Below are 20,527 nucleotides of genomic sequence, written 5' to 3' on the forward strand. Positions count from 1 at the left end.
TTTTTTAAGATTTTATTAATTTATTTGACAGAGCAAGAGAGCACAAGCAAGGAGAGCAACAGAAGGAGAGGGAGAAGCAGGCTCCCTGCTGAGCAGGGAGCCCAATGCGGGGCTCGATCCCAAGACCCTAGGATCATGACCTGAGCCGAAGGCAGATGCTTAACCATCTGAGCCACCCAGGTGCCCCCTGTCATTACTTTTTTAAAGATTTATTTATTTATTTATTTTAGAGAGATCGAGTGGGGGGTGGGGCAGAGAGAGAGGGAGACAAGCAGACTCCCCGCTGAGCAGGGAGCATGATTCAGGGCTTGATCCCGGGACCCTGAGATCACGACCTGAGCCAAAACCAAGAGTGTGGCCCTCAGCCAACTGCACCACCCAGGCACCGCTGCCGTTACTTTTTTTTAAAAGTACATCCACATGAAATGTTAAGATTAAAATGCCTATCGATGACCTCCATGCCATGGGACAGTTTATTCAAGGCTTTGTGCTCTAAATGATAGAGATTGGATACCTATTTGTTCTACTTATTATGACGTCCTCCTTGTAATTAATACCTTACCCTTGAGTAGTAACATGTTCTAGTTTGGAAAAGGCATTTGTGAACATCATCTCCTTTGATTCTGGAAAAGGATCTTGTAGTAGTACTAATTATTTTTTCAATAACTAACGCTGATAGGGTGGAAGAGAGTTCAAAATGCGAGGTTTGCCATTCGAAGCTCTGCTACGTGGGGAAGTCACTCTTGCACTTCAGCTTCCTCATCGCTTAGTGGAGGTAACACTGACCTGACAGGATTGTTGTGAAGAAATGAAAGAACGTAGGGGCGCCTGGGTGGCCCAGTCGGTTAAGCGTCTGCCTTCAGCTCAGGTCATGACCTCAGGGGCCTGGGATCGAGTCCTACGGATTCTCTGCTCCGTGGGGAGCCTGCTTCTCCCTCTGCCTGCCGCCCCCCCCCCTTGTGCTTTCTTTCTCTCTCTCATAAATAAATAAAATCTTTAAAAAAAAAAAGAAAAAGTCATAATTCCTGCTCTCAAGGAATTTAAAAATGGGTGATAAGTAGAAAGGATAACATAGATGCCCAACTGTATTACAAGATAGTGTCAGGTACCATTAACCATTTTCCAGTAGAATTAAAAAGTCTTGTCTCGAAGAGAACAAGGACATTGGGAAAATCCTAAGTGGCTCCCTGAAGGAGATGGCATTTGAGTTGGCTATGCAGGATCGTAGGATTTTAACAGAAATTTAGAAAGGGAAACTAGTGGAGAAAGAGGCATAAATAACATTATGAAGACCCAAATGTGTACCATCAGAGGAGAAGGGTAGTGACAAAGTTTGGAAAGACAGTTTGGAGTCATTTTTTCCTAATGTTTATTAATTGGAAGTGGGGGTAACAAGCTTATATTCAAGATATGTAATCTGGCAGCAGAGTATAGGATGAATTTTATGGGAACTTAACCACCTAAAATTTTAAGTCCAATGGCCATTTCAGTTGGCTAGGTGTAGGTGAGGAAGGCCTTTTTGACTTGTGGCCCTAGAAGAAAATTAACATTTTAAAATGTGTGTCCATATTTCAAAGGTGGTTTAAAAAGTGTAAATAACCACCCAAAGTCACGCATCTGTAAAGTGGAGAAGTCGCTTTGGGATTCTCAATCCCACCCTACATGGCAAATTGATGGGTCACTTCGCCCATGTACCCCCATCAAGTCTGCAGGAGTGAGACCTCAGTGACAAGAGGAGCAGGAATCGGGGCTCAGGAGAGGAAGAATGCCGGCAGGGCACCAGCAGCTGCCGGATGGATACAGTGAGGGGCCGTCCTAGACCGGCTGAGTGTAGGAGAGTGAGGAGCCCTGGGGACAAGTTGTGGGTGCAGGGCGAGGCAGAGCTGCCGAAAACCAGAAGCCCGATCTCCTGGCCTCCCTTAGGGCGCGGAGTCTCCGGATCGGAAGCTGACCCGGGGACCTTCAGTAGGAAGAGCGTGCAGCTACTAGGCTCCGCCCCGCCCCCAACCCGGCACCGCGCCTGCGCAGTGCAGCAGGCCCGTGCCCGGGCCGGCGGTTGTGCCTGCCCCACCCCCACCCCCGCCGTTCCCGCCGCTCCAGCGCCTGGGGACGGGAGTGGGGCTTTGGGAGACGGGGCGGTGTGCTGCAGGTGACCGTTTTTTTGAAACTGATGTTCCAAAACCACACGCAACCCCAGTGTGAGGGAAACCCTCGGTGAAGGTTATATGCTGTGAAGGGCGTCCACTGCTGTCTAGGACGTTTAAAAAACGTCTTAAAGCGCCTTTTTAACAATAAGGGGGCAATAGCTTTTTCCAAAGGAAAGTCTTACACTCCAGAAGAATCGCAGTTAAGAAAATGCAAACTCCCGCCCCAAATGCTGAAATGTTAGCCAAAACTAATGCTTAAAATTTTAAAACCCCTGGACATGCTCATGTTTGATATAGTTCCATTTTCTCCTACTCAGAATCCCTCCCCTCCTTTTTTAAATAGCAAACTGCGTGACTTGATCATTATTCCCTTCAGGATGCCAAAAATCCTGGAGGACCTACCTGCAGTGTTCCTGGAAGTGTTGACAAGAGTGGAGCTTGAACTCTAGATCAGTACTTACAGACAGCCCTGGGACAGAAACAGCTTCCTAGAAATTCTTGCCCCTGTCTTGTGCTTGACTGATAAAGAGGCCATGGGCCAGAGACTGTGTCCGTAGTGGGAAATTATCCAAGTCTGCTTAAAGATCCGTTCTGATCTCCAACTCTTGAAATTAAATCCCAGTTACAGTTTTTGGTCCTATCTTCCCCACCCTGAATTTTTCTCTTCATGTTAGTCTCCTTTCCTTAGGTATAAGCCATTTCATACCCAAAGTCATTCCTCCATATCCACTTCAAAAGATCTGGATATGCCTAATGGCAGAAAAGACTCCAGCCTAAACCAGGGATTCTAAGTGGGAGCTAAAGCAGTCCCAGATGAGTAGAAACCACTGGCTTATGGTAGAAGCAGTTTTTAAAAAATTATCTCTAGGGGGGCCTGGGTGGTTCAGTGGGTTAAGTGTCTGCCTTCCACTCAGGTCAGGGTCCCAGGGTCCTGAGATCCAGCCCCACATCCAGCTCCCTGCTTAGCAGGGAGTCTGCTTCTACCTCTCCCTCTGCCTCTCCCCCTACTTGCGCTCTCTCTCGCTCTGTCAAATAAATAAAATCTTTAAAAATAATAATAAAAAATTATCTCTAGAGAAAAGCATTCCCTGAGTCCAGGGGAGTGAGGCTGCACTATACATACACAGTGTGGAATGGAAAATCACAGACAAAAGGATACCTTAATTTTCAATAAGTAGTCTTCTAAGAAGTGACCTGAAATCCCAACTCACAAGGCACAATAAAATTTTACTAATTGAGTTTTCTTGTGGTTGGCAAATATTTTGGTTCCATGGTTATTTTAACATTATTTCATGGCTTTAAAAGCATTATGTGTTTGTGGTAGGAAATTTGAGAAATATAAATATGGTAATTCGCAGGCTCCTCAGGAGCTTCCCAGGTGTAATGTGAAACTGGCCTCCTTACTCCGAAAGCAGGCAGAGACTGAAGAAAGAGACCACACCAGATAGGTGGCAGGTTTAATAAGCAAAGGGAACTTACATACAAGGCTTATCTTGGGCTGCTGTAAGATGAGCAGATCCCTGCACCCACCCATGATATCTTGTACATTTACACAGAGGCCTTAGCTGGGTTCAGTCACGTTTACTATCCAGATCATCTCAATACCACATCACTGTTTCAAGGCTGTGTCCTTGGGCAGCTGCTGGGAGCGGGCAAGGCAAGCAGAATGCACATCCAAGGACAGGGGAGGGGGTGTGGAGCCTCCAGTTGCCAGGGTCCAGCTCACTGTTCAACCAGTAGTCATGTCCTCTCAATGACCTCCCTCAACAAAAAAAGCATAATAATTATTACTCTTAATATTTGTCAACTCCAATGCCATATGCATAATTTTTATCCTCTAGCGGAGCCAAAAAGCCACACTAGAGCATAAGCAGTTAATAGAACACTTGGTGACAGATCACTCTCAGATCAAATATATAAAATATTACAGTTGGAAATTAATAAAGTCTTGCAAATCAAATACATTACTTAAAAAAATCACCAAAGACATAAAGCAACCACGAGTGAGAGTCAGCAGAAACAACAAACAACAGATTAAGAGTCCTAATGATTTCAGATATTGGAATTATCAGATACAGAGTATAAAATTAATATGCATAAAATTTTAAATATAAAAGATGAAATCACAAAAAGAGCAAGTAACAAGAGTAACAAAAATGAAAAGACTGATTTGGGGCGCCTGGGTGGCTCAGATGGTTAAGTGTCTGCCTTCAGCTCAGGTCATGATCCCGGGGTCCTGGGATCGAGGCTTGCATCGGGCTCCCTGCTCCTCGGGGAGGCTGCTTCTCCCTCTGCCTCTTTCTCATGAATAAATAAATAAAATCTTTTTAAAAAATTTAAAACAAATGAAAAGACTGACTTGAAAAAGGACATAAAGATATATCTTAGAAATTAAAAATAGAAATGTTTAAGTTAAAATTCAATAAATAATGCCTCATTAATTGCTGGTGGGAGTGTAAATTGGTACAACCCCCCTTGAATAGCATGTTTTGGCATTGTCCTTTAAAGTCAAAGATATGCACGCACTATGACCCAGCGGTTCCACTCCTGGGTATATACTGTAGAGCTACATTTTCCAATTTGGCAACTGCTAGACATGTGACTATTGAGCATTAGACATGTAACTATACAGGAATGAAAATGGAATAAACCAGAGCCACAGGCAACAATTTCAATGAATCTTATGAACATAATTTTGAGTAAAGGAACTAAGACACACAAGAATATATCAATACAATCCTATTTGTTCAAAAGCAGACAAACAATATTATTTAAATCTATATACATAAGTAATAAAAATATAAAAGAAAAATGATAACTATAAAAGTCAAGTATTTACTTCCAAGGAATGGAAGAGAGGTATGATTTCTTCAAAACTATTACAATCAAAGGACCTTCACATTACTTAAAGAGGGTAAATGAGTGACATTCTTTGGAGTAATGGAGACAAAAAAAAAAAATCCATTCCTCCTGTGTTACCTATATTGTACTCCAATAGTGTTGAAATACAGATTTCATTTTTTCCTGATGAAAAACATTATAAAGTGAAAAAAACACGTCTAAGAGGTTATGCTTTTGTCTGACTACTGCAAAAATGGCTACTTTATAATGACAGTAATGAAAAGACATTGTGAAAATGGAAAAAGTCAGCTGTGGGTTTGAAACTGTTTCAAGAATGCATCTATTGGATCCTGAAGAAGAGAGAGATGCCAAAAGCAACAACTTGGGTAAGGCTATGGAGAATCCACGTGTGTCATACAGATGGAGAAATCTGGTGTCACTTCGGAAAAGCAGCACACCACTGCCAGGTTAATTTCAAAATTAACTGGAGGTTAATTTCAAAATTCATTTAACCGGGATTCATCAGCTATGTAGGTATTTTAGTCTCTTGCTCCTATTGTGGCAATCATGATTCTAGGAAGGCATTTTCTCAGTGATGCCCACTTGGAGAAAGGGGCATTCACTTTATGCTTCTAGATTACTGCCAAAAAAGGCAAGGAGCGGGGATTGCCTGCCCAGAACAAAAGGTGAGAACCAGGGGGATGAGGGAGAGTAAAAATAGAGTGAGTTTGGGAACAGTGTCTGTAAGGTTCAAGGCTCTGCTCCATGCTTGCAGTCATAGAGCTCTTTGCTTATAATGTTGACGCAGAGTAAGCAACAAAAATATGGGCTTCCTGTGAACGTGACAGATTCTATGTCCCCCATGTTCTTCTAGGAGAGGCCGAATGATCACGTATCTGTATGTTATACTAGGAAAGAGTTGTATAAAAATCCAGCAGTTTATAAAAAGTCATTTAGAGATCTCTGGAAATAAACAGAAGTTTCATGTGCATCAAGTCACAGTTAAATTGTAGCATTCATACACCACCATATTTTACAGGTTCAAATCAATATTAACAAGATTATGGCTGTCTAGTTATTTCAGAAAAGTCTTAAGAATTCTGATGGAAATAATTGCTAATTCTATTTTACTATGTTTACTAAAGAGGATTGGTTGTGGGATAGAGTAGTCATCTACTGTAAAGGATGCGTGTTTTGCTAAGTCATGTTCCTTAGTATCTCATAGCATTTCATTTCTTAAACTCCTCCATTCTTTCTCAAGTTTATTTTGCTTCACATGATTACATAGTCTTCAAAAAATGAAAATTATAAACCCATCTAGACTACAGCCAAGAATAACTGCATTGGTTTATAACTTAGTGACCAGAAATTTGCCACAATTCTTGGCACTTCTGTTTCTATAGTACTTTAGACTTCGACAGGTAATTTTATTTTCTCTCCCTCAAGGTCTTTCAGATTTAAGTGGTAGAGAAAAAGGAAAATAATTCTCAATTCAATGTGATTATAGCTTTTATTATACTTGAAAATATTTTTTGTTGTTCAGAATTAAAATATTAACCCAAATTAAATGTATTCTTAACTCTCCTTTAGTCAAATTCCAGCAGTGTCTGCAGCCAACCAAAGGCAGAGAACACTTGATGGAGGAAGTTGGAATGGAAGGAGACACTGGGTTATTGTCATTAAATATTCTATTTTTGGAAATTTTATGAAACCATATTTTCACATAAACACATTATTGGGGCCCCTCTGTGGGCCCTAGAAGGAGCCTGTGCAGGTGAGAAGCCCTGAAATGTGAGCTTCATTTAGCTTCATGATAAATCTTTTTTTGCTTGAACCTCTCTGTCCCATTTCTCCCTTTCCTGTAGAGCAAAACTCTTTGAAATCATGCCTGTTGTCTCTTCTTTCTCTCATTTTGTTTAGGATCCACCATTCCATCAAACTGCTGTTAAAACAGTGGTTCTCAGTCCTCATTGTATTTGACCTGTCAACAGCACGTGACACAGTGGACATGACCTTCCCCTGGTTTCTGGGATGCAACTGCCTCTGGATTCTCTCTCTATATCTCACTAGTCACTTCTGGGTCTTGTTTGCTGGTTCTTCCTCTTCTTCCTGACAGCTAAATGTTGGACCACCCTCAGGCTTACTTCTCTGATCTTCTTTTTCCCTCCTCATCTACATTCCCTTCCTGTGTGTCTTCATCCAGTCCCACGGCTTTATTTTTTTTTTTAAGATTGTATTTATTTTATTTATTTATTTATTTATTTGAGAGAGAGAGAGAATACGAGCAGGGAGAGGGGCAGCGGGAGAGGGAGAAGCAGACTCCCTGCTGAGCAGGGAGCCTGACACACGGGGCTCAACCCCAAGACACCGGGATCATGACCTGAGCCGAAGGCAGACACTTAACCGACTGAGCCACCCAGGCGCCCTAAGTCCCATGGCTTTATAAACCATGTATACACTGATCACTCTCAAATTTATATTCTTCAACATACGATGGGGTCACATCCCAATAAACTGATCATTAAGTTGAAAGTATAACTCGAAAATGCATTTAATACACTTAACCCACTGAACATCATCGCTTAATCTAGCCTACCGTAAGCATGCTCAGAACACTTACATTAGCCCGCTGTTGGGCACAGTCATCTAACACAAAGCCTGTTTTATAATAAAGTGTCAACTAGCTCATGTGATTTATTGAATGCCAACTGAAAGTGAGAAACAGAACGGTTGTGTGGGTGTGGAGTGGCTATCAGTTTGTTGGTGGTTTACCGTAGTGATTGCCCAGCCGACCGGGTGCCGCATCACTGCCCCTGGCCAGTATCACAAGAGAGGAGAATCGCACTAGTTACCACTAGCCTGGGAGTTCCCTTTTTTTCTCCACCAACAGAAATGCACCAATACAAAGTCTCAAAATAGGCCACCTTTTAAAACAAAGTCAATGATTTACAAGAAATCATTAATATAACATGTAATTAGCTGATGCAAATCTAATAGAGGTATAATAATAATACATCCGAAGTGTTCTTGAACAAAATATGCAAAGAAAAGATTATCAATGTCTGAAAAAGCCTTCTTCATAGATAATCTGACGAATTATCATACAGTATTTAAAAATTTCCTTTATTATTTTTTTTTACTTGTTAACAATGTTATTATGTTATGGTAATCACCATACATTATATCATTAGTTTTTGATGTAGTGTTCCATGATTCATTGTTTGCATATAACACCCAGTGCTCATTGCAATACATGCCCTCTTTAATACCCATCACCAGGCTAACCCATCCCCCCACCCCCCTCCCCTCTAGAACCCTCAGTTTGTTTCTCAGAGTCCATAGTTTCTCATGGTTCGTCTCCCCCTCCAATTTACCCCCCTTCATTCTTCCCTTCCTGCTATCTTCTTCTTCTTCTTTTTTTTTTAACATACAATGTATTATTTGTTTCAGAGGTATAGGTCTGTGATTCATCAGTCTTACACAAGTCACAGCGCTCACCATAGCACATACCCTCCCCAATGTCCCTCACCCAGCCACCCCATCCCTCCCACCCCCCACCACTTCAGCAACCCTCAGTTTGTTTCCTGAGATTAAGAATTCCTCATATCAGTGAGATCATATGATACATGTCTTTCTCTTAAAATTTGATTACTATTGGGCGCCTGGGTGGCTCAGTTGGTTAAGCGACTGCCTTCGGCTCAGGTCATCATCCTGGAGTCCCGGGATTGAGTCCCACATCAGGCTCCCTGCCCAGCAGGGAGTCTGCTTCTCCCTCTGACCCTCTTCCCTCTCATGCTCTCTGTCTCTCATTCTCTCTTGCAAATAAATAAAATCTTAAAAAAAAAATTAAAAAAAAATTGATTACTGTTAAGAGGAGGATTTAAATCTTTTGATAAAGTAGTGATTGTTGGATGATAACAAAAAATTGAGAACCATTCCTTCAGGTGACCTAGCAATGTTGGGAACAGTGAGATGGTCAACAGACCACTAAAGGGTGGTATTGAAGGTTCTTTACAGCCTTGCCCTACCCGATTTTCCAGCTTTGCTTCCCTATACCATCCCACACTATTCCAGAACACATCTGCACTGTTGACATTCTCTAACAGCCTCTGCTTCTATATATTTGCACAGTTCCTGTGCCTAGAATACTCTCACCCCCATTTCTACCTCTGATATTCAACTTACTCATCAAGATTAGTTCAAGTGCCACTTTTTATAGGCAGCCTTCCCTACTGTTTTTACACAACCGCATATACACTCAGGTATGTATGGTGGTCATTTGTATGTATATATACACTTTAATCTCTTTGAGGCAGGAACATGTTTTGTCCATTGTTTGTCTCTTAGTACCTAACACAATACCCTATAGAAGTTTACTGAATTGATTGTTTAAAATGGAGGTTTCTAAGTTTTTTCTAAGGTTTATTCTTTAGTGATAAGAACTCATGGAACAAATATCTTTGGGAGATATGGTTTAGATTGCATGTATTCAAAGCTACTGACTAAAGAAAATTCTGGCTTTATTACTGATAAACCTGTGATGTATAGGAATAAAATATATACTGGTGAAGCTCTTAATATATGTCAACCCATCACTGCTGGTTTGATTTCATAGTCTGCCAAATTGTCTGCTTTGTACAAATATCAACACTTTAGAAAAGAACCCTGTGTCAGGTTGTAACAGGTATCCCTGTAAGAAGGGCAATGGAGACTGCCTCTAGAGGTAGGAGTTGCTGGAGTTCAATTCTCCCTTGGAAATTTCCTCCTTAGGTCAGAGGTAATGATGATTTACAAACCATCTGAAGGCTGAGCTTGTGGGTGGATTAATGAAGAAAAACAAAGGAAAAGCTTAGAACCAAAAGTGAGATTACATAGCCCCAGACTGGGAAAAAATATTTACAAATCATATATTTGATAAAAGACTTATACCTAGAATACATAAAGAATCCTTACAACTCAATAATAAAACAAGTAACCCAATTTAAAAATGGGCCAAATACTTGAATAAACATGTCACCAAAGACATACTAATGGTGAATAGATATATGAAAAGTGCCTAATATCATTAGTCATTAGGGAAATGAAAATTAATGCCAAATGAGATACCACTATGCACCCTTGAGGAAGTTATAATTTTAAAAAGCAGAAAATACCAAGTACTGTCAAGGATGTAGATAAACTGGAATTCTCATATGTTACTGAAACCTGCCTGGGATTCTCTCTCTCTTTTTCCCTTTTCCCTTCCTGCTCAGGCTTGCAAGGCTTACATGCTCTCTCTCCCTCTAAAAAAAAAAAGGGAACAAAATACTGATGCATCCTACACAATGGATGAATTTCAATAACATATACTGAGAGAAATGTAACATAGAACAGCCACTTTTGAAAACACATTGGTAGTTTCTTAAAAATTACATACAACGCAACAATTCCACTTAGAAATCTAACCGAGAAAAATGAAAAGTGTCCACACAAAGACTTGAACAAATATTTTCATAGCAACATTATGACAGTTAAAAGTAGAACCAACACAAATGTTCATCAACTGGGAAGTGGATAAAAAAAATCTGGTATTATCTATACAATGAATACTATTCTGTGATAAAAAGGAACAAAATAGGGGCACCTGGGTGGCTCAGTCCATTAAGCATCCAACTCTTGATTTTGGCTCAGGTCATGATCTCAGGGTGGTGAGATCAAGCCCCACTTTGAGCTCTGTGCTGGGCGTGGAACCTGCCTAGGATTCTCTCTCTCCCTTTCCCTTTTCCCTTTCTGCTCAGGCTCACAAGGCTCACATGCTCTCTCTCCCTCTAAAAAAAAAAAAAAAGGAACAAAATACTGATGCATCCTACACAATGGATTAACTTCAATAACATTATGTTAAGTGATAGGGGCCAGATACAGAAGACTACATATTGTCAGTAGAATGTTCGTTGTCAGGGGCTGGAGAGGAGGGAAAATAAGGAGTTAATGTTTAATGAATATGAAGTTTCAGTGTGGGAAGATGGAAAATTTCTGTAGATAGAGGGGGAAAGTACCCACTGTGAAATATGACTACAGTCTTTTCCAAAACAAAGGCCTACTCTTCAGGAAAAAAGACAATAACAGAGCCTTATCTTATGGGGGATGTGCATTTCCTCAATTCCAGCTCCCTCTAGGCTTTCTTTCTCACCTAAATGCAATGAAGGAGGAGGCTAACAAACACGTGTCAGGTCACAGATCAGGGACAGAGGCCTACTAAAAGATTGAGATTTAATCATAAGATTATACAATGACTCTCTTCTTCCATACCTTACCACCATACCAATAGGTCTCTAGTATAATAACATTGAATTACAACTGAAGGAGTGGCAAGACACAGAGTCTCTCTGAAAAGGAGTTCCTATGGAAGCCCAAAGTCTAGAGACAGAAAAAGAAGAACACTAGAGGAATTTGAACCCTATGGCACCTGCAGCTACAGAAAACATTCAACACGGCCCATCTTCTGGCCAGATTAATATAAGTCTCACACTAAAGTCCTATTTACCTCATGATACATCATATCCAACTTTCAACAACAACAAGAAAGTTTATCAGTCATGCTAAAAGGCAAGAAAAAAGACACTCTAAAGAGACAAAGCATCACAACCAGAGTCAGGTCAACACAAATATTAGATGATCAGAATGGGAATTTAACTATGGTCAATATGTTTAAGGGCTCTTGTGGAAAGTTTAAGAAAACATGCGTGAACAGAGATATGGAAACTCTAAGAAATAATCAAAAGGAAATGCTAGAGATCAAAGGTACTGTAACAGAAATGAAGACTGCCTTTGGCGGGATCATCAGTACACTTGACATGGCAGAAGAAAAAACAAGTAATCTTGAATATCAGTCAATGGAAACTTCCAAAAATGAAGTGCAAAAAGAAAAAAGAATTTAAAAAAGAATAGGACATCCAAGAACTGTGAGACAAAAGGTGTAACGTACATATAATTGGGATACCAAAAGGAAAAGAAGGAGATAATGGAGCAGAAGAAATATTTAAAGTAATAATGTCCCAAGAACTTTCCAAAATTAATGACTGACAGTAAACCACAAATCCAGAATGCCCAGAAAATATCAAGCAGGATAAATATATTAAAAAAAAAACTCTACTTAGCATGTCATGTTGAAACTCCAGAAAACCAAAAACAACCTTGAAAATCTTGAAAGAAGCCAGAGATGGGAAAAACTTACCTGTAGAGGAACAAGGAGAAGAATTACAGCAGACTCTTATCAGAAACCATGCAAAGAAAAGGAGAATGGAGTGAAATGTTTAAAGTGTTGAAAAAAAAAACCCACTGACCTAGAATTCTATATTCAGCAAAATTATCCTTCACTCGTGACTTTCTCAGAAAAAGAAAACCTGAGAGAATTCACTGCAAGCAAGAAATGTTATATTGTTCTGCCCTGCAAGAAATGTTAAAAGAAGTTTTTCAGGGAGAAGGGAAATGATACAGTTCAGAAACTTGGATCTACATAAGGGAAGAATGTCAGAGAAGGAATAAATGAATTAAAATAAAATCTTTTGTTCTCATTCTTAATTTATTAAAAACTAAACTTTAGACTGCATAAAGTAATAATAGAAACAATATATTGGGTGATTATAGCATATGTTTAAGTGAAATTAATGAAAGTGATGTCGGAAGGGTCAGGAGGAAAGAACCAGGAATACTCTATTACAAGGTACTTGCACTACATGAAATTAGCTTTAGATTTAGTTAAAAATATACATTGTAAACTCTAGGGCAACCACTAATATTTTTTATTAAAGAAATATGATGATTGCTATCCTAAGAGAAGAGATAAAATAGGTAATATAAAATTATCAGTTAAAATCAGAGAAGGCAGAAAAAGAGGGAGAAGAAAGTAATGAAGAATAAATGCAATGGATTGAAAACAGTTAAAAACATGGTAGATACTAATATAGTTATATCAATAATCACTTTAAATATAAGTGGTCTAAATACAACAATTGAAGTACAGAGATTGTCAGAGTGACTAAAAACAAGACCCAACTATATATCATTTATAAGAAACCACTTTAAATATAAAAACACATATAGAGGGTACCTGGGTGGCTCAGTTTCTTAAGTGTCTACCTTAGGCTCAGGTCATGATCTCAGGGACCTGGGATCAAACTCCATGTTGGGTTCCCTGCTCAGTGGAGAGTCTGCTTCTCCCTCTCCTTTTGCCCCTCCCCCCAACTTGTGCTCTCTCTTTCATATAAATAAATAAAAATTTTTTAAAAAACACATAGATTAGGGGCACCTGGGTGGCTCAAACAGTTGAGCACTGGACTCTTGATTTTGGTTTAGGTCATGATCTCAGGGTCATAAGATGGGGCCCATGTCAGGCTTCATGCTCCAAGGGGAGTCTGCTTTTCACTCACTCTCTCTCTCCCTCTGCCCCCTCATGCTGTCTCTCTAAAATAAATAAATAAATCTTTAAAAAAACCACATATAGATTAAAAGCAAAGGTTAGAGAAAGATATGTTAATACTCATTAAAAGAAAGCTGAAATAGCAATATGATTTTAAAGAAGAATCAGAATAAGGACAATTATCAGAGATGAAGAGGGCATTACAATGATAAGGGGGGTCCATTTTCCAAGAAGACATAACAGTTCTTAGTATGTATGCACTTAACACAGAGCATCAAAATATGTAAGATGAAAACTGAGAACTAAAAGGAGAAACAGAAAAATCCACTACTATAGTTAAAGACTTCAGTATACTCTTTTAGTAGTTAATAGATCAAAACGGCAGAAAATCAGTAAGGATACAATCAACCTGAAAAACATTATTAATTAATTTAATCTAATTGACATTTATAGACTGCTCCATCCAGTAACAGCAGAATACACATTCTTTTCAAACTTGAATAATCACCAAAATAGGCCACATTCTGGATTATAAAACACACCTTTACAAATTTGAAAGTATAGAAATCATACAAATTATATTTTCAGACTATAGTACAATTAAACTAGAAATAAATAACTGAAAGATAACTATAAAACCTCCAAATATTTGGAGATTGAACACCACACTTCTCAATAACATGTGTCAAAAAAGAAATCTCAAGAGAAATGTGAAAATATTTTGAAATAAATGAAAATACAGCTTATCAAAATTCACAGGATGAGCAAAAGCTGTTTAGAGGGAAGTTTATAACATTAAGTACATGTATTAGAAAAGATCTAAAATCAATAATCTAAGCTTCCACTTTAGGAACTAAAGAAGGGTAATTTAAACCTCAAGCAAGCAGAAGAAAAGAAATAATAAACATTAGAACAGAAATAAATGAAATGGAAACAAGAAATAAATAGAGAAAATCAATGAAATCTAAACGTATTTCTTTAAAGACATCAATAAAATCAATAACCCCCTAGCCAGGCTAACTATGAAAAAAAGAGAACAGATATAAATGACCAGTATGAACAATGAAAGAGGGATCATTACTACTGATCCTATGGACACTTAACAATAATAAAAAAGTAATATGAAAAGCTCTGGGCCTACAAATTTGATAACTTAGATGGACTGGACCAATAACTGAAAAACACAATCTGAATGGTCCATAACTATTCAAGAAATTGAACCACTAATCAACTGTCCAAAAAAGAAAGCACTAGGACTGGATGGTTTCAGTGGTAAATTCTACCAAATATTTAAGTTGGAAGTGATACCAATTCTCTACAATCTCTTCTGGAAAACAGAAGCAGAGGAAACACTTCCTAATTCGTTTTATGAGTTCAACATTACCATAATGCCCCAAACAAATGAAGACAAAAAAAGAAAGAAAACTACATAGCAAGATCTCTCACGAACGTGGATGCAAAAATCCTCAACAAAATATTAGTGAACTGAATTTAACAATGTATAAAAAGAATTATACATCACAACTAAGTGAGATTTATTCAGATGTTTGCAAAGTGGCTCAATATTTAAAAATCAATCAATAGAATATATGCAAATATCAAATCATGTTATACAAGTGAAATTAATATCATTTATGTCAACTTAATAAAAAAATAAAATGAAATCTCTGACTTGGTAAAAAAAATCAATGTAATCCATCCCATCAGTAGTCTAAAGAAAAATAATGTGATCATATCAATTGATGCCAAAGAAGCATACAACACAATTCAGTAGCTATTTATGATAAAAACTCTCGTAAACTTAGAGGAGAATGTTCCCAACTTGATAAAGAACATTTACAAAAAACCTATCCCTAATATCATACTTAATGGTGACAAATTAGGCATTTTCCTCCTAAGATCAAGACCAAGGAAGGCATGAATGATGGGGAGGAGTCAGCAATGCAAATATCTGGGGAGGAACATTCCAGATAGAGGCACTAGCAAAGATGGGAAAGAGCTTGACATGCTTGAGGAATTAGAGTACTTTGAGCATCATGCGTTAGCAAGATAGTGGCAGGAGGTGAGATTACAGGAATAAAAAGAGGCCCAATAATGCAGAATCTTGAAATTAAGGTAGGAGGTTTGGATTTTATTATAATAGCATTGGAAAATTAGAGAGGGGTATGGTGTGACTTAAATTTTTAAGCGTGTTTTTGGTTGCTGACAGGAACTGTGGCAATCTGTGTTCTTGGGAGGTGTTCACTCTGCATCTGGATTCAGAAGATAAGTCCATTATCAGCTAATGCTAAATGTACTCTCGCATATCCAGCTTTTGTAATGAGCTTTAACAAAATTGCCAACCCCAGAGAAGAAAGGTATGTAGCCACCACTGCTTTTGGATTGGCATTATAAGGCAGAAGGCATTCACCAGGCATAGGTGAAGAGAACAAAGTTGGAAAAGTTCAAAGCCCATTTTTTAAAGTCTGTGGTTTTGAATGTAGTTTTTCTACATTCGTATTCTCAAGAAAATATGAACAGACCCAAGGAATCTATGTCTTTGCTGTAAAAATGCTATTGAAAGCCAGGTCTCTCTCATCACTTACTTCCTACTTAAAACCCTACCTGAGAAATTATTTTAAAAATTAATGCCAGGACAACATGTTTTTCCTGAGGAACACGTGTGATTTTTTTTCTTTCTGATAAGAGCTAGATAAAATATATTTTATTTCCTTTTTTACACTGGCTGCTTAAAATTTAAACTCAGCTACAGAAACTGACTCTTAGCGTTAGCACATTGGCATTCGTATCTCCATCCACCACCCATTATGTTTAGGACGTTACTGAAAGCAGCTTCAAACCTGGTGGGGGTGACGACATTCACAGTGAAGAATATAAGTGAATACAGAGGACTATGGAGACTTAACTCAAAAGCATTTTTATGACAACCAAGTGAATGGAAGTGCATTTCCTCACATATATGAGTCAGTGGTTCTTTGCTCTCACACAGCACAGAAGCAGAAAACAGGCTCATTGTTACTGCTACTCATCAACACTATGTGTATACCTTAATTAGACCCTTTGCAGTTTAGCTTCCTTATTTTTATTATTTTTTTTTGCTTTTCATGTTAAATATGTATGTCTGGAAGTCAAGGAAGTGAAACTTCTATAATACTGCGCTGAAAAGAGCAAGACTTATAGCCGACTTAGAGAACGGCACTTATGTTCAAACATAGGTGGGTACACAGTTTCAAAGAGTAATCATTTATTAGGCAATGAAACACCACTTACAAACAGAGGGTTTTCCTGTTAGTGATTTAAAAAAGTAAATTCTATTTGTTGCTTTTATCAAAAGCCAACCTCTGATTCATTTTCTTTTCCATGATGATTTATTGCTGTCAAATCCTTTCTCCAGTTCAGGGTTGATGACAGGATTCCAAATCACATACTGAGTAAGCTGGAGCCTCAGCAGGAGATCCCTTGAAACTTTTGCCTTATGGGGGTTGGGCATACATCAAAAGTGCTGAACACATGAAAGTGCTGAACAAATCTGCTGAACAAATAACAATGATAGTGTAAATACTTTTTTTTTTTTAAATTAGAGTGTTTTAAGGAATGTATTGCTGGCATACAAGCGAAAAGTGGGTTTGTCCTGCTGCTAAAGGTCACAAGCAAACTCAGGCCCTCCAGTTTTGAATGTGACACACTCATAATAGTAAATTACAGAAAGTCTTGATTTTGGGGGAAAGTTGTTATATGTTCATTATAACTATATCTAGATAAGAGATATATCTGATATGTAATTACATGTATGTAATGTATATGATATGATATATATGTCAAATCTGTATATAATTCTAATAAAAGTCTCAAATGTCACCTCAGGAAGGCTTAATTACTTTATGTAAAATTTCAACCCCGCTTTCAGAACCCACCCCCACATTTCTGATCCCTTCTTGCTTGTTCTATGTTTGTGTATCATTTATCACTTTCTAATACACAATAGGAATTACTTACTTAGTATGTTTCTTATTGTCTTCTCTCTACTGGAAGGTGAGCTCCATGAAGACAGTGAATCTCTAAAGAAAATATTCCCTACATTATCAAATAGTTTTTAACTTAAAAAAGATCTAGATGTTAATGTATCGATTTCAAATACATGTATGTTAAACATTATAATTATAAGCTGTTCTGCAAATGAGTAACATTAAAGATGGAATGTAAAGGTAAAGAATTCAGAAAAATATCCCACTTACATATCTCTCCTCTTTCCCTTCCTTTCAACTGACCACATTCTAATTTCTGGGCTGGGAACTCAGAGATCTGAGCTTAGAATGAAGTAAGCCAAAGAACTGGGAGAGATTCTCCTACAAACCACTCACACTGAGCTCACAAACTTTATAGTAGCTTTATATTTTTGCTTTCAAGCTTTTTGCACTTCCTTTTCTCTTTTTTTTGGAACTGGGTTCTAGATGGCTGAGGTAATTGAAACTCTGATTTCCAGGGAATGTAATAGTTCATTGATATATTCCAAGTATCTAGAACAGTGTCTGGCACATAGGTGCTCAATAATTTTTGTTGAATTATATTATGACTACACAGAATCTGAATATTGTCTGTGAAGTATATTACCTGGAACAGTTTTATAGGTGACATGTATGGTCATGTCTTCTTAATTCTTGACCCTTATTTAATCTCTTCTCTTTGGCTAATTAAGTTAAATATCGGCTTGTCAAAGCCTTCCTTCAAAATGTTCATTTATTTAAAGAGAGTTGCTCAATTTAATGCTACTCTCTTGCCCATGGTGTGTGCTTACTTACTTCTATGCATTGCATAATGACGAATCACAGAAAACTGGAGGAGTGCTATCCATTTCTGGGATCTTTTTTTCAGAATGCACATTTAAAATGTAAAGTTATAACTGTAGCAAATTAAAAATGGAAAGGGAAAACACATGGCACCCATCACATATACAGTGATCTTTTATTTGTAGAATCCCATAGTCTTTAATGAGTCATAAATTCCTAACACATTTCTACTGCCTATAACTAAAATACAGTTTTCATTGATATTTAACATTTTCAGACTTTAAGAAGCATAAAGCACATTTAAATGAAAGGCCCTGGATAGCAGTCAACTTCTTTTCTTTACCTGGCTCTTCCTAAATCATCCTGTTCCTACATTTCCTTAATTCTTCTCTCTTGTTCGGTCATCAAAAGCCTGAGGGCACTTACATCAGAGGGGAGAAGGAAGAGGATTTTATGTATTTATCCAGCTGTATTGAGATATAATTGACAAAAATTGTACATATTTGGGTTGCATGACATGATTTTTAAGGTGTATAATGTGATGATTTTATATATATATATATAGAGAGAGAGAGAGAGAGAGAAATGATTACCTCAATCAAGTTAAACACATCCATCACCTCATATAGTTAGTTACCTTTTTTTGGTGACAATACCTAAAATCTACTCTCTTAGCAAATTTCAAGTATACAATACAGTGTTATTAAGCTACAGTTATCATGTCATACAGATCCCAAGAACTTATTCATCTTATAACTGAAAGTTTGTGCCCTTTGACCAATATCCCGCATTTCCCGCTCACCCTCCAGCCACTGGCAACCACTGTTCTACTTTCTGGTTCCATGAGTTCAACCTTGTTAGATTCCACATATGAGATCATACAGAATTTTCTTTCTATGTCTGGCTTATTTCATTCAGCATATCTTCCAGGTTCATCCATGTTGTCATAAATGGCATAATTTCTTTCTTTTTGTGGTTGAATAATATTCCATCATATATATGTGATATATCTATATCTATATATATCAATTTTCCTTATTCATTTACCCATTGATGAACTCTTATATTGTTTCTGTGTCTTGGATATTATGAATAATGCTGTAGTGAACATAGGAGTGCAGATATCTTTTTGAGATATTGATTTCATTTCCTTTGGGTATATTCCTATACATGGTTTTGCTTGGTTATATGGTAGTTCTATTTTTAATTTTTTGAGGAGCCTCCATACTGTTTTCCATAGTGGCTGCACCAGTTTTCATTTCCACCAACAGTGTACAAGGATTTCTTTTTCTCCACATCTTCACCAACACTTATAACATCTTGCCTTTTTGATAATAACCATTCTAAGAGATGTGAGGTTTTGCACTGATCATTAGTGATGTTGAGTACCGTTTCATATACCTATTGACCACTGTATGTCTTTGGAATAATGTCTATTTACTTTGCCTATTTTTAAATTGGATTATTTATTATTATTTTTGCTATTGAGTTGTATGACTTCCTTTTATATTTTGGGTATTAACCTCTTATCAGATATGTAGTTTGCAGATATTTTCTTCCATTCCACAGGTTGCCTTTTCATTTTGTTGATGGTTTCCTTTGCTGTGCAGAAGTTTTTAGTTTAATTTTTTTTTAGTTTAACTTTTTAATTTCTGCTTGCATTGCCTATGCTTTTGGTGTTATACTCAAAAAATCATTGCCAAGACCAATCTCAAAGAGCTTATCCACTATGTTTTCTTCCAGGAATTTTACAGTTGTAGGTCTTACATTTAAGTTTTCAATCCACTTCAAGTTAATTTTTGTATATGATGTGAGATGAGGGTCCAATTTTATTCTTTTGTATTGTAGATATCCAGTTTACCTAAAGCCTTTTATTGAAGAGATAATCCTTTCCCCATTGTGTATTCTTGGCCTCACGGTCAAAGATTGGTTGACCATGTAGCATGGATTTATATCTGGGCTCTCCATTCTGTTCCATCGATGTGTGTGTCTGTTTTTGTGCCAGCACCATACTGTTTCAATTACAATAGCTTTTCTAATTATTAAATTTACTTAGCCAACTTGTAGTACATCATTAGTTTCAGATGTAGTGTTCAATAATTTATCAGTTCCATATAACACCCAGTGCTCATCACATCATGTGCCCTCCTTATTGCCCACCACCCAAATACCCCTTCCCCCCACCTACCTCCCCTCCAGCAACGCTGTTTATTTCCTATACTGAAGAGTCTCTGATGGTTTGTCTCCCTCTCTGATGACTTGCATTCTGTTTTTCCTCCCTTCCCCTATAGTCCTCTGCCCTGTTTCTTATTTTCCACAGATGATAATTGTCTTTCTCTGATTGACTTATTTCG

At 37.8% G+C, this 20,527-nt stretch overlaps 1 protein-coding gene across 5 annotated transcripts in view; it reads left to right on the forward strand.

Moving 5' to 3' along the window:
- CCDC181 (coiled-coil domain containing 181) overlaps positions 1-20,527 on the forward strand; it is a 75,429-nt gene that overhangs the window by 5,583 nt on the left and 49,319 nt on the right. The window contains exons 1-4 of one of the 5 annotated variants that reach the window (XM_064594356.1): positions 5,209-5,374; positions 6,579-6,762; positions 11,296-15,743; positions 16,515-16,601. The exons of 1 other annotated variant lie outside the window; for it this stretch is intronic. The gene's annotated coding sequence lies outside the window, so the exon portion shown is untranslated. Of the gene's footprint in view, positions 1-5,208; positions 5,375-6,578; positions 6,763-8,598; positions 16,602-20,527 lie in introns of those variants that run through there. 3 more of the 5 variants (XM_064594353.1, XM_064594357.1, XM_064594354.1) reach the window with 3 other exon arrangements.

Source organism: Mirounga angustirostris, unplaced genomic scaffold (assembly GCF_029215605.1).
Source record: "Mirounga angustirostris isolate CCGP_5_RB_7025 unplaced genomic scaffold, mMirAng1.0.hap1 SCAF_6, whole genome shotgun sequence".
Classification (NCBI taxonomy): Eukaryota; Metazoa; Chordata; class Mammalia; order Carnivora; family Phocidae; genus Mirounga; species Mirounga angustirostris.